The sequence below is a fragment of the Carassius carassius genome, chromosome 40, assembly GCF_963082965.1.
Source record: "Carassius carassius chromosome 40, fCarCar2.1, whole genome shotgun sequence".
Lineage (NCBI taxonomy): Eukaryota > Metazoa > Chordata > Actinopteri > Cypriniformes > Cyprinidae > Carassius > Carassius carassius.
The window spans coordinates 16,649,144-16,662,751 of NC_081794.1; the positions used below are offsets into that span (position 1 = coordinate 16,649,144).

General features: G+C 40.6%; 1 long non-coding RNA gene across 1 annotated transcript in view; it reads left to right on the forward strand.

Annotated features, from left to right (window-relative positions):
* The window catches only part of LOC132121896 (uncharacterized), a 107,026-nt gene that overhangs the window by 62,797 nt on the left and 30,621 nt on the right, over window positions 1-13,608 (forward strand). The gene's annotated exons all lie outside the window — the stretch shown is intronic.

The window sequence follows — 13,608 nt, forward strand, 5'->3', positions numbered from 1 at the left end:
ACACCAACGCCGGAAGCGTCCGCCATTGCCCACGCTGGAGGGACGCCGCCCCAGGTGAATCCCCGTCTCGCTTTCCCGGAGAAATTCAACGGTGACGCCAACAAGTGTAAGGGCTTTCTATTACAATGCTCATTGTTTGTGGAACAGCAACCCACGCTGTATACTACTGATACTGGGAAGATCGCCTTTGTTTGTTCACTGCTAACTGAGAAAGCCCTGGAATGGATTACTGCTGTATGGGGCTCCGATGGATCTGCATTTTCTTCCTTTCATGATTTCCTACAACAGTTCAGAGCAGTGTTTGATTATCCTAAGGAGGGAAAGGGAGCTGGAGATCGCTTATTGGAGTTATCGCAAGGCAGAATGACGGTGGCTGATTTCGCACTTTGGTGGCACAAACCAACTGGGTGAACGACACGTTAAAGGTACTCTTCCGCAAGGGGCTGAATTATGATCTTCAAGCTGAGCTAGCATGCAGAGACGAGGGCAGAGATCTTAATAGCTTCATTGAACTTACCATTTCCATTGACAATCTGCAACGTGCCCGACGAACCAGTTCTCGTCGCACTGACCACCCAGTTTTCTTGCCATCTAATGAACCTACTGAACCCATGCAGATCAACACTTACCATCTGTCTGTTGAGGAGAGAGATCGACGCATCAATAACAGACTATGCATGTACTGTGGCTTACCTGGCCATCAACGGAACAACTGCCCCACTCGTGCATCTACCTCCTCACAACACTCAGTGAGTACTCCTCTCACTTCCATGTGTGATACCCAGTGTGTAAGCATTCCCGTTGAATTATGGATAAACGACAAACAAGTTATTACCTCTGCTTTACTTGATTCTGGGACTGCTGGCAACTTCATTTCTGAAGAGTTCGCTAAGAGATATGACATTCAACTGATTCCATGCTCTACCTCTCTCTCAGTGGAGACAATAGATGGTCGACCATTGGGTTCTGGATCCATTACTCACCTCACTCACAAAATCTTGATGGCGGCTGGTTTACTTCACAAGGAGAGGATTCAATTCTACGTTCTCCCCACATCTCACACTCCCGTGATTCTTGGATTACCCTGGTTACATCTGCATAATTCACAGATTTCCTGGAGAGAGGGCCAAGTTGTGAAATGGAGCACTCATTGTCAACAGAACTGTCTTTCTCTGGTCAATCCCATTCCGGTCTGTTCCGTGTCACTCTCTCCAGCACGAGAGTACACTTTCAACCTTCCAGAGGAATATGCTGATCTTATGGAGGCTTTCATTAAGGAGCAAGCCAACACCTTACCTCCTCACCGTAAATATGACTGTGCAATCGATCTTCTGCCAGGGCATTCTCCCCCAAAGGGTCGCATCTTCCCATTATCTCAACCTGAGTCCGAAGCCATGAAGGATTACATCAATGAAGAACTCCAGAAAGGTTTCATCAGACCGTCCACATCCCCTGCTTCGTCCGGGTTCTTCTTCGTGAAAAAGAAGGATGGTGGTCTTCGTCCTTGCATTGATTATCGTGGACTAAACGAAATGACTGTGAAATTCAGATACCCACTTCCGTTGGTTCCTTCAGCCCTCAAACAGCTTCGCACTGCCCAGTACTACACCAAACTGGATCTGAGGTGCGCATACAATCTCATTCACATTAGAGAGGGAGATTAATGGAAGACCGCCTTCTCCACCACCACTGAGCACTATGAATATCTTGTGATGCTGTTCGGACTGGAACATATCTGTGATCGTGTATATTGATGACTTACTGATCTACTCCATCACACTTCCTGAACATGTACAACACGTCCGAGCAGTTCTTCAACGCCTCATCAAATACCTGTTATACGCCAAGGCTGAGAAATGTGAATTCCACATGACCTCCACCACATTCCTAGGGTACATAATCAGTCCCGGAGGGGTGGCCATGGACGAGAAGAAGGTCATCGCCATTCTTAACTGGCCTGAACCCACAACCCTCAAGGAATTACAGCGATTTCTAGGATTCGCTAACTTCTACAGGAGATTCATTAGGAACTTCAGTACGGTGGTCTCTCCACTCACCTCAATGGTCAAGAGAGGAACTTACCGACTACAATGGTCAGAATCCACTCACAAAGCATTTCAGACCCTGAAGCAACGATTCAGCAACGCGCCCATCCTCTGTCACCCTGACCCCTCATTACCCTTCATTTTTGAGGTTGACGCATCAAACACAGGTATCGGCGCAATCTTGTCCCAACGTCCAGATTCCTTATTCAAGGAAGCTCAACTCAGCGGAACGCAACTACAGTGTCGGGGACCGGGAACTCCTTGCCATGAAGGCAGCCTTCGAGGAGTGGAGGCACTGGCTAGAGGGAGCTACACACCCGTTTACAGTACTGACAGATCACAAGAACCTGGAATACTTACGCACCGCCAAACGCCTTAATCCTCGTCAAGCTAGATGGTCCTTGTTCTTCACTCGATTCGACTTCTCAGTAACTTATCGACCCGGCTCCAAGAACACCAAGGTGGATGCTCTCTCACGTCAATTCAAGGAGGACATTCCACTAGATCCAGAACCCATTCTGCCATTTCATGTAGTAGTTGCCACCATTCAATGGGACATCATGACTCTGCTTCAACAATACAGGGAGCAGAACGAAACCCCAGTGGCCTGCCCAGTCGACAGAATCTTTGTCCCTGAACATCTTCGTGACCAGGTCATAAGTCAAGTTCACTGCCATCCATCATCCGGTCACCCAGGTATCACAGCCACCATTAATCAGCTGGAGAACCGCTTCTGGTGGGAATCACTGCACAAGGACACAGCCAACTACATACAGCAATGCAACAACTGTACCATTAACAAATCATCCAAGCAATCTCCTGCCGGTCTCCTGCAACCACTTCCCATTCCACAACGACCCTGGTCTCACATTGCCATTGACTTTATTACGGATCTTCCCAGTTCCCAAGGCCACACTACCATACTTACTATCATAGATCGATTCTCCAAGGCTTGTAGATTCATTCCACTACCCAAACTACCTACAGCTCTCCAGACTGCAGCACACCTTTGCAATTGGGTCTTTCGATTATATGGCTTACCAGAAGACATCGTGTCAGACCGAGGACCTCAATTCACCTCTCAATTATGGTCAGCCTTCTTCAAACGGACAAGTAGAGAGGCTCAACCAAGAATTGAATCGCTTCCTCAGAACCTATTGCAATCAGAATCAGGACGATTGGGCTCGATACTTACTATGGGCATAATATGTGCAGAACTCCCTTCTCAAACCCTCAACTGGTCTGACTCCCTTTAAATGTGTACTGGGGTTCCAACCACCAATGTTCCCATGGTCAGGGGATCCAACGGACGTGCCGGCTGTGAATGATTGGATGGCGCGCAGTGAGGAGGTTTGGAATCGGGCTCATGTTCACCTTCAACACGCTGTTCGAAGGCAAAAGGAGCAAGCGGACCGCAGAAGACGCCCAGGTCCCAACTATCAGCCGGGTCAATGGGTGTGGCTATCAACACGGGATCTCCGTCTCCGGCTTCCATGCCGCAAATTGAGTCCAAGGTACGTGGGTCCATTCCAGATCACTAGACAGATAACCCCAGTTTCCTTCCGGCTGGCACTTCCTAACACATATCGTATTCCTCCTACCTTTCATGTATCCCTGCTCAAGCCCACTGCTGGTCCCAGAGATGAGGGAGAGGGGAGGTCCTGTGCACAGGCCCCCTCAACCCATCACCATAGAGGGCGAGGAGGCTTACCAAGTCCAGGAATTACTCGATTCCAGACGTCGGGGAAGAATTCTACAGTATCTGGTCGACTGGGAGGGGTACGGTCCAGAGGAACGCTCTTGGGTAAATTCTGAGGATATTCTATACCCCAATCTCATCGATGAATTTCATCGCTTACATCCTAAAAGGCCGGCCCCTCGACCCCATGGTAGACCCCGACGTTGTTTGCCTCCTCGCACCAGGAGTCGCTCGCAGGGGGGGGGGGGGGGTGTTTCTGTCACGGAGACGAACCCCGTGATTCCCTCTACTGGCCAGCAGAGGGCACCCTCACCTGAATACTGACACACACGCATCCACTCATTCATTTACACCGACTACACTACATTTCCCACAAGCCCCGTCCTTGGACTCTGATCACCATCACAGGTGCTACTCATCAGGACTGTGTATATAAGCTGGACTATTACAACAGTTCTACGCGAAGTCTTGATTTGCTGTGTCTTTCATTTCTGAGCGTTACTACCCGTGTTTGTTTTCCTGTTACCGACCCTGTTTGATCTCCTCTACGTACCTTTGCTGCCTACCTACCGACCCTTGCTTGTTTACTGGATTTTGATTCTCTGTTCTCCCTAGATTGCTGATATTGCTGGTATTGACCATTGCCTGTACAACTACGTGTTTCTGCAATAAAGCCTGCATATGGATCCCATGTCGAGTTATGGATCATTACATAGTGTTTCCTTCAGAGTTGGCTGTGGTTGGGTGGACTTATCAGTTGGACACACTTTGAAAAAAAAAAAAATCTTCATTAACATAGATGGTGCTTTGAAAAATCTTTAAGATCGATGGAAGTGTTCAATAGCACTAAATGTTCTTTAGAGTGGAAAAAGGTTCTTCTTTTGTTTATCATAGTATTTCAATCAGGACCACTTCCGTCAAGTATATTTATGGCAATTATATTGCATACAGTTAATGTTGGCGGTATGGTTATGTTCTGGGCAACACTCCACACGCCTGTCCATGCAGCCATGCTTGGACAAAGCGGGGAGAGCAGCAGGACAAACCCCACTAGGGTACAGAACATAACCATTATAAGCATACATAATTACAATTCACAAATACATGATTTGTAAACAAAATGTGATAGATGGAAGAGACACTGAAGAATGGGAATTTAAATAGACCACATGTGATCGGTGTCAAGACTGGATTGGTACACATCAGGAACAGCTGATGCAAGCGTGACTAACGTGGCCTGACTGAACTAACGCAATGCTAAATTTTTCACACTAAGTAAAATGATTGCTTTTAAGAAATGTTCACCTTGGGTAATGCAAAATTGTGTTTCTTTTGAACTGCTATATAAAACCCCTTCTAAACCTTTATTTTTAAGAGTGCGGTGCATGTGATCCTATTATTTTTATTGTCTGATCGACTTTTACACTACAGTGAACTGAAGTAGGCAGAGGGTTGACTTTCTGAAGTCAAGCCAAGACGTAAGTAATTGTGAAGTTTTTGCCAAAATGAAATCTAAGCTCTTCAAATTAATTACTAAAGTGTGAGTCAAATCAAAGTTCTAGTTTTGAGGCAGCATCTCAGTTCAGTGATTAATGAGAATATCTGAAAAAATAACCATTAATCAGGAAGCCTGGCAAACCTACAAGCTAGAGGTCTATAATAATGAACCTTAGTCATTGTTCGCCATGGCCCGTCTTATTTCACCATGTTACCAAGTGAAATTAAGAACAGACAGGAACAAGCAGCTATGTTTAGTATGCTTTTTAGTACAAGGCTGTTAGCATTTCCATTTTGTTCCAGTGCATTTTAGAAGACATGGCCATTAAAATGATTAAATATTAATAAACGAGCAGTCAACAAAATCGTAATTTTCTTTTAGACCATTATTTACCATAATACATGATAATGTTCATGTCTTGCATGACAGATATTAACTTATATGCCAGCTAATTGTTTCATACAATACGTTCAATATAAATAGAATTGACTGTTAATAATTAAAAATCTATTTGCCATTGGAGAGCTTGTGTGTCCATACAAATGTGGTTTTGCCAGATATCATCTCTCATGCACTAGCGATGATGTCTGACTCTGATTAGCAAACAACCAATGACTTCTATAGTCATATTTAATGATTCATGAAACTGCCTCAAACTTACTTGTGAGGTAGTGGTTTGAATCAAGCTCATTGTGTCAGTGAATCAATCAACCACTCAGTCAGAATCGGTCTTTACTTAGTACTTCATGAAACTGTGAATACATTTTCTGCTATGTCTTATTTAAAACGAACCAAGAACAGTTACTTCTGACTTCTGACAGAGTTTTGTTGTATGGTATTTAACACAGTTGCCAACTCTCGTGAGACAAATACACAACCGGAGTTTCAAAAACAAGCCCAAAACAAGCCCAATATCATTCGATTATTTATTTTCCGCATTATCATTTATCATCAATAAATGAGCCTGCAACATATTAAACTGAAACCACTCCTTTATTAGAAAAGGATAAACTGATTAGGAAAAAAAGGATAAAAAAAAATAAAATCATCGAACTGCAACAAAGCGGAGGGCACGCACTTTCCTCATCTCCGATCACCTGTGAGGCTGGAGGCAGTGTTTGTAGAAATTTAAATATGTGTATTTCTGTCGATCATAGCAGGATTACAGCGTTGCGCGCGCCGCCTGTACGTTGAACGTGATTTTTCTCCAATGAGGGGGATAAGGGGGCGGATTCAGTGGAATGTTTTGACGAATGTTACGCCACAGCACTTATATGAATGCCCTGATTGGCTATATCTGTGAGCAGACCGTGTCAATCAATGTATTGGAGATTGCGAAAAACGGCAACCACCATAGATGTAAAGAAAACAAAGTTGCTTGTCAGATTTTCCTAACAAGCAACCATATATTTTTTAATAAGCCCAAAAAAAAACGCAACCCGCAACCCGTGCTGATTTAATGCGACTTACAAAAAAAAAAAAAAAAAACAAAGTCACGTATTATAAGCGGACTTGGCAACTATGGTATTTAAATGGTATTTAAAAAAAAATAATAAAGCAATTCGGTAATTTGTCAATTAAAATGTAATCAAAAGAATCCAACATACCGAAATCTGTATTCTGTCTCATGTAATTGCTCAATCATTTCAACGATGGAAAGACATCAATATAAGTTTGTAAATAATATGTCACGTAACACCACATTTACCTTAGAAGAAACATATTCAGTGACCAAAAATTTGTTAGTCAGCTAAAAAAATTAACTCTAGAGAGGAGCATTTTGCTAAATATATGCACTATATAACATATTCATTATAATTTTTTTTACTGTTCTTCTCTTTTTAATTTAGTAAATCTGTCAAGTTTTTATGATGGCCACCATTGAAATGGGACATGGACAGCCAAGGTATACTTTGGGCTTATGCATGTTTAAGTACTCTATTGGAAGAATTCCTGCCCATTTATGCAGAACCCTACTCTACAGATACATTTCTGCAGTGTCTCAAAATTCAATATTTCATTTGACGTGAAGGTCTTGCATCGTTTGTGATCAGTACACATAATATTGTGAAAATTTATGTCTTGCTGTCTTTAGCAACTTTGACTCCAAAGGATAAACTCTTATAGACATTGTCGATACCGTACCTTCAACTATAGCAAAGACTCTCGAAGCCACATGCAGTTTTAAAGCTAAGTTGATAGAGTGGACATCATCCATTGAATATTAAATAAAACCAAGCTCAATTTTATTGACATGAATGTTGTGCTTTTTCCCATGTTAAGATAAATATATGCTGATTGATGTGCATGGGATGTTTATAGAGTTTTTCACCTCCCTATTTCTCTCACTTTGTGGCGCAGCAGAACAGCTGTCTCATAGAACTGTTCATTTATTCAAGTTCTTTTCCCCCGGAATTTGGAAATTCCCAGGCTGTTAATTAAAAACCATGAAAGAGAACACAGTATAATGTGCTGCGTCTGCCAGCCTGCTGTCCCTAGCAGCCCCAGCAGGAATTCATTCTCTCTCTCACTCTCTCTCTCTCTCTGAAGGAAGAGCAAAATTACAGCACACAGACTGAGCTGATCTTCTAAACCTTTATCTTAAATGACAGAACAGCATAGTGTCATGATTTTTTTTAATGGTTTATATGTTCATGTGATTAATTGTGTGATTTTAATCTGAAGGTTAAGGTTAGGCCATTATTCATATCATCTGTGTACAACGCTATTTTTTTATTATATATATATATATATATTTTTTTTTATTGTATTGTTATCTTAAATATATGGATAAAGATATGAATAATTATTTAAAATGCTAATAAATAATAAAATAGTAATATTTGGTAAATTATGAAAGTATTGTTTAAAATATTAAGTATTCTTAGGCAAACAAGAATTTACAATTTATTACGTCTGTCACTCTGTCCCTTTCTGTTTCTCATTCACACAGACACACACACACAATCCCTAGGAGACAAAGTTATGAGGGGGAAGGTGACATATTTAAACCTCCTGGAGTTTATTTTTTCTCTCTTGGTATTGTCTTGTGCTTTTACCTAAGTGTGAAGTATGCAATTTTTGACATGTTTTCTGTCAAGCTGCTAAAACACTCTAAAAGAGGAAGAGAGATTCTATTTCTGTCTTTAAATGAGAGATCATGTCTGCCATCCTAAATATGTTTTACAAATTGCATAATAATTTGTGATTTTAGTCAAAAGTGAAGTTTATAATAATTTGTATTTTTTTAAAGCACATCTGAAAGTGCATTTGCTTGCACTTTGCTGTCAACATCTGGGCCAATCATGATGCACTGACTGAGTCATATAATCATAATGTCTTTCTGAATTTTATATGAACTGTAAAGTTTTCCATTGTTCTCTCCTTAGGCAATATTCTCTTTGTTTCGTTATGAATCAAAAAACATACACATCAAGGCCAAGCAGATTAAAACTACATGAACCACGCAAAAATGCAGCATGTTAGTGCACGCACGCACACACACACACACACACAAACACACACACACACAAACACATCCCGCCAGCAGTAGTAGTTTCAGGCCACTGTATGTAATAGTACAACATGAAAAAAGTGCAAGTCCATTTTAGGCGCTAATAAGATGATTTCTTGAGCACCAGTAATATTTTCATTCAGTGATTATATTTTTTAATACTTTGCATTAGATTGAATATAAGCCTCAGCTGACTGTGAGCTGACAGGATCTTTCAATTTGCCTTCAAGGCTTGTGCAATCCCATTATTTGAAAATATAAAGAGCTGTCTGGTGTAGCTCATTATTTTAAGTCTGATGTATTTGACTGTGTCACACTGAATCAAGTGCAGTGTGATGACATAGTTATTAATGGTTATGTAACCTTTATGTGTGATTTATTATTTGACACACTGAAGGCAGCTGACATTATTAAAACAGGATTTAGAGAAGAAATAATTTATTTAATATTATAATCAATCTTAATAGATCTGCAGTGACTTGTTTGTGCAGGGTAATCAAATACCTGGCAACGCACAACAGATAATAAAAATTCAAACATTCATTAACCCTCAGAGTCTATTGATATTGACTGTACAGCCTATATTTGGGGGGGCCAGAGACCGCAGTATTGTGTTTATAACTTTTGGGAAATATGACTGTTATCCAATATAGTTGGATTAGTATAGTACTAATATAGTGTAGCATTTGTTATAGTTGGTTTGTTGAGGTCCAATACACACCAGTAAAAACATATCTGTGGTCTCTTAAGACCCCAAACACAAGTAGTACATTTAATGTTATAAGTTGTTCAAGAATTCTGGCATCATTTACTAACCCTCATGAGTCACCTGTAGTCCCAGCATAATATAAAAATATATTTTGATGCATTTTGGTAACCAAACAGTTTTGACTTCAACTGTATGGGGAAAAATAATGAAATCAAAATCATGAATTATAAATTTTTGGGTGAACTCTATATTTTCTTGTATTGGTGGTAAGATTTTTAAAAAGACCTGAAGTATGAACCTGAACCTTTTTTTATTTTATTTTATTTTTTACACTTACAAGGGCCATAGAGGCTGTGAGAACCTAAACAGAACAAGAGGGTTAAACAAGATCTGATTTGAAGAGGATAATGTCCCCCAATCCCCCAGTTGTAAGTCGCTTTGGATAAAAGCGTGTGCAAAATGACTAAATGTAAATAATGTGAATCTGTTTTGATTAATAATGCTAGTAAATCTTTAATATTGTTTCAAAATTGGTCCCACTTAACTACTATGTACTAACATTTTATTTAAGAATTTGGTACAATGCACTTATTGTGTACATTTCTTTACATTATACTTATTTAAATTCTGTAATTACAACTTATATTTACACCTTAGCTCACCCTTAAAGGGTTAGTTCACCCCAAAATTAAAATTCTGTCATTATTACTCACCCTCATGTCATTCCAAACCTGCAAGACCTTTGTTAGTACAATATAAAATTATTATAAAATTGATCATATTCGTTACATAAATTAAGATCTTTTTGATTGTAATCTGAGGGCTCTCTCTCTCCCATAGACAGCAACTCAACCCTTTAAACCTATCCATAACACCAAACCTGTCCCTAACCTTACCTATATCCCAAATCAATCTATGTTTTTTATTTATGTTTTGAAACAGTATCATTCCTTTTATTTTGTAACAGTATCAGCTAATGGTGGTCATTCTAGCACATTAGCATGCTAACACACAATAAAGTGTTCAAAAAACCCAACATATGTTTGCTTTTAGTCTTCAGACCACATGCTGTGAAATATGCCTCAGAATGATGGGGTAAAATAAACACTGACTGGAGATTTCCCAAGCTACTGTAGTTTGGCTAGTCTTGATCCGTTGACAAGGAACACGGACTTGTTGTGGTTTGTCACAACACAACTTTAAAGAAAAAATAGAATGGCACCAAAATCCATAATTCAGATGCCTCCTCCTCTTTTCTGCGACACCAGCGCAGAGCAAATTATGCTCATATTCAAAGTGACCTTTTGATAGAGATTAACATGGCATACCTCCTCAGCTAATTCAGTTAGTCATTCTGACACACCATTGATCATCAGGGAGAACCGAGCTATTGAGAAATTGTCACGGCTATGGCATGCATAGCAAACATCATAGAGCAGGTTCTCTCCGTTGGGAAAGAAAAGAGGGAAAAGGGAGGGCAGCAATGGTTAACTTTGCAGAGAGGGAGAGAAAGAACTCAAAATGGCTTCTATTTGACAACTTCATTCGCTCTGTCAAAGACCTGTAGGCTATCGCTGCCTTCGCTATATAAAAATTTGCTCCATAAATACACCTACAGTACATCTTAAACACCTGTATATTTACATCTGTCTCTCATCATTATCTAGTTTGTGTGGCGGTGCTGAACACTCTGAAATAGTAACATGTTGAGGGTGCAAACGTTGTTAATACATCACAAGTCTAGCCATTGTCAGTGGTGAAATTTCGCACCTCCTCTCAATGTGTGTGTCAGCGGTTCACTCTCTGCAGCACAGAGAAGCAGCGGTGAATGTACAGCAGGAGAAGCAAAATAGAGGCTTTATCTTCTCTCCCACTCTCCCTCACCCCCACTTCCCTCCATTTTTTTCTTGTGCTGTCAGCTCTATTAAATCTGTGTGAAAGTGCGTGGAAAAGGAAATGCACGTTTATCTTTACAAATTATGCTCTTTGCATTAAGCATTTCATCTTCTGATTAATTATCTCCAAAGCGAACTGCTGCCTGTGCTAATTTTTTTTGCTCCGCAATTTGCACGAGGGTAATGCTTGCTCAATTAAATTCCTTTCAGCCTTTCACAGCCAGTCATGATTACAGAACATAAAAAAAATTAGGAAAACATGTGAATGAAAAGGAAATGAGGAAAATAGACATGTGTCCAAACAGCATTTTAGGAAGATGGACAAATACTGCCAATATCGTTTGAACGTTCAAACAGCAGTCATTTTGTAGAGCAGACTTTTCGTTGAATACAAAGTATCTATGCATATTTTTTATTATATTAAAGGAGTCATGACCCACAATTTTCACTTTTCCACGAGAATCAATGTATGTTATGATTGCCTAACGATTATACACTGGCCGGGAAGCTGATATTTAAAAGTGAAGCGTTTGTTTACCTCAGGGTTTGTAAAATAGCCCACGTGCACGCGCACTCAAATACGAGATTTTGATTTCTTCCCCGTCTTGACGTCAAGACGGGGCAGGATATACCATATATGGACACCGCAGCAGGAAGCTCGCCCTTCCCCTCTCCCCCTCATATTCAGTCGAGAAAGACGCTGGAACTAGTGCACACGTGAGTTGCTCTGTGGTTGACTGCCAGAATCAACATGTAAATGTGTTTTCTCTACCAAGAACGGACCTAGCTATCAGAGACCAGTGGATTAAATTCATTTTTAATGACGCGGTTCCTTCAACCCTTCCACTGGCTTATCGTTACGTGTTTGTGCTAAACATTGTAAGCCGAAATATTATATAAATATCCGCTACATATTAAGTCCGGTTTACGGTGTGTTTTAGGTGGGTTTTCGCCTGGAAGGCTTTATAGAAATCTGGCATCCTTCTGAACGAAGTTAAACTGAGAGAGCGTGGCGTTCACAGACACCAGAATGAACGACTTCACAGTAACCTTCATCAGGCAGTAATGCGGTACGTTCAGTTCATGTTCGGCCAAAATATGAACGAGTTCATGAACTATCGTTCAATGAACGCGTCCAGGCTCAACTCTGGCGGGAGTATTAGCTTCGAGGTATGGGGAATGGCTGCTAACGTACTTTGCAAAAAACAAATGACTGAGATCATCATGAATTTGGTTATTGTTTATTTATTGCCTAACGCTTACATGAGGCCCCGTCTAGTTTGTGTGTGTGTGTGCTCACGTCTTATATTTGTGTGTGTGTGCTGTGCTCACGTCTCATATGAGTAACTTTATGTGCGTAGATAGTTCATATACATGTATGTGTGACTAGTACTTAGTATATATGCAAGCGTGTTTCATATGTGTGCGTGAATGAAGCTTGATTTAAGCCCTAAACGGCGCTGGCCGGGAAGCCGGTCGCGTTCATTCACAACTTGCGCCATGATGTCAGTTTGTAATGATATGCTAAAGTGTTTGCTGCGGTGTCAACCCCCCTCCTTCCTGCAACCAATCAACGTGCCCCTCATTTGCATTGTTATAATGACCGTCCACGACAGCCAAAATATCGCATCAGATCTCGCGAGACAATAATGCCTACAGAGATAAGGGTCTGAGGAGCTCTGTGTTTATTTTTTTTCCAATTTTCTTTTTTAGAAGGGCCTGAAAGACTATAATACAGCAGTAGGTATCCAAGGTAATACGAGGGTATGACTCCTTTAAAAGTTCTTTGAGTTTTGATAAACCTTATAATTTGTTTCATGTTTAAATTTAACAAGGGTTTTTTCCTCTCTCTCTCTCTTTATATGTTAGTGTTACTGTTATTGACTAAACCAAAAAGTTATTGGTGAAGGTAGGTGTTGGGAAAATTAATCTAAAACTGTGGTTCTCAAATAGGGGGCCGGAGCCCACTAGAAGAACCAGGTTTCCCTTGAATGTCTTCAATGTGTGAGGTAGTCCTGTATAAGTTTTGTGGGTTTTATAATGAATTCAAATTTTTTATATTTTTTTTTTAGTCAAGCCAGTTTTCAGACAAAGAGTGAGCGAGTGAGATAGAAAAGCAAGGAACAAAAATAATTATTTCTGCTGCTCTTTTGTCAGGGCCTCTAGCACCCTATTAGATAATTGGTGTTGTGGGCTCTGTGCTTTCTGTCTCTCTGTCTCTCTCTCTGACAGTGCCATGGAAGATACA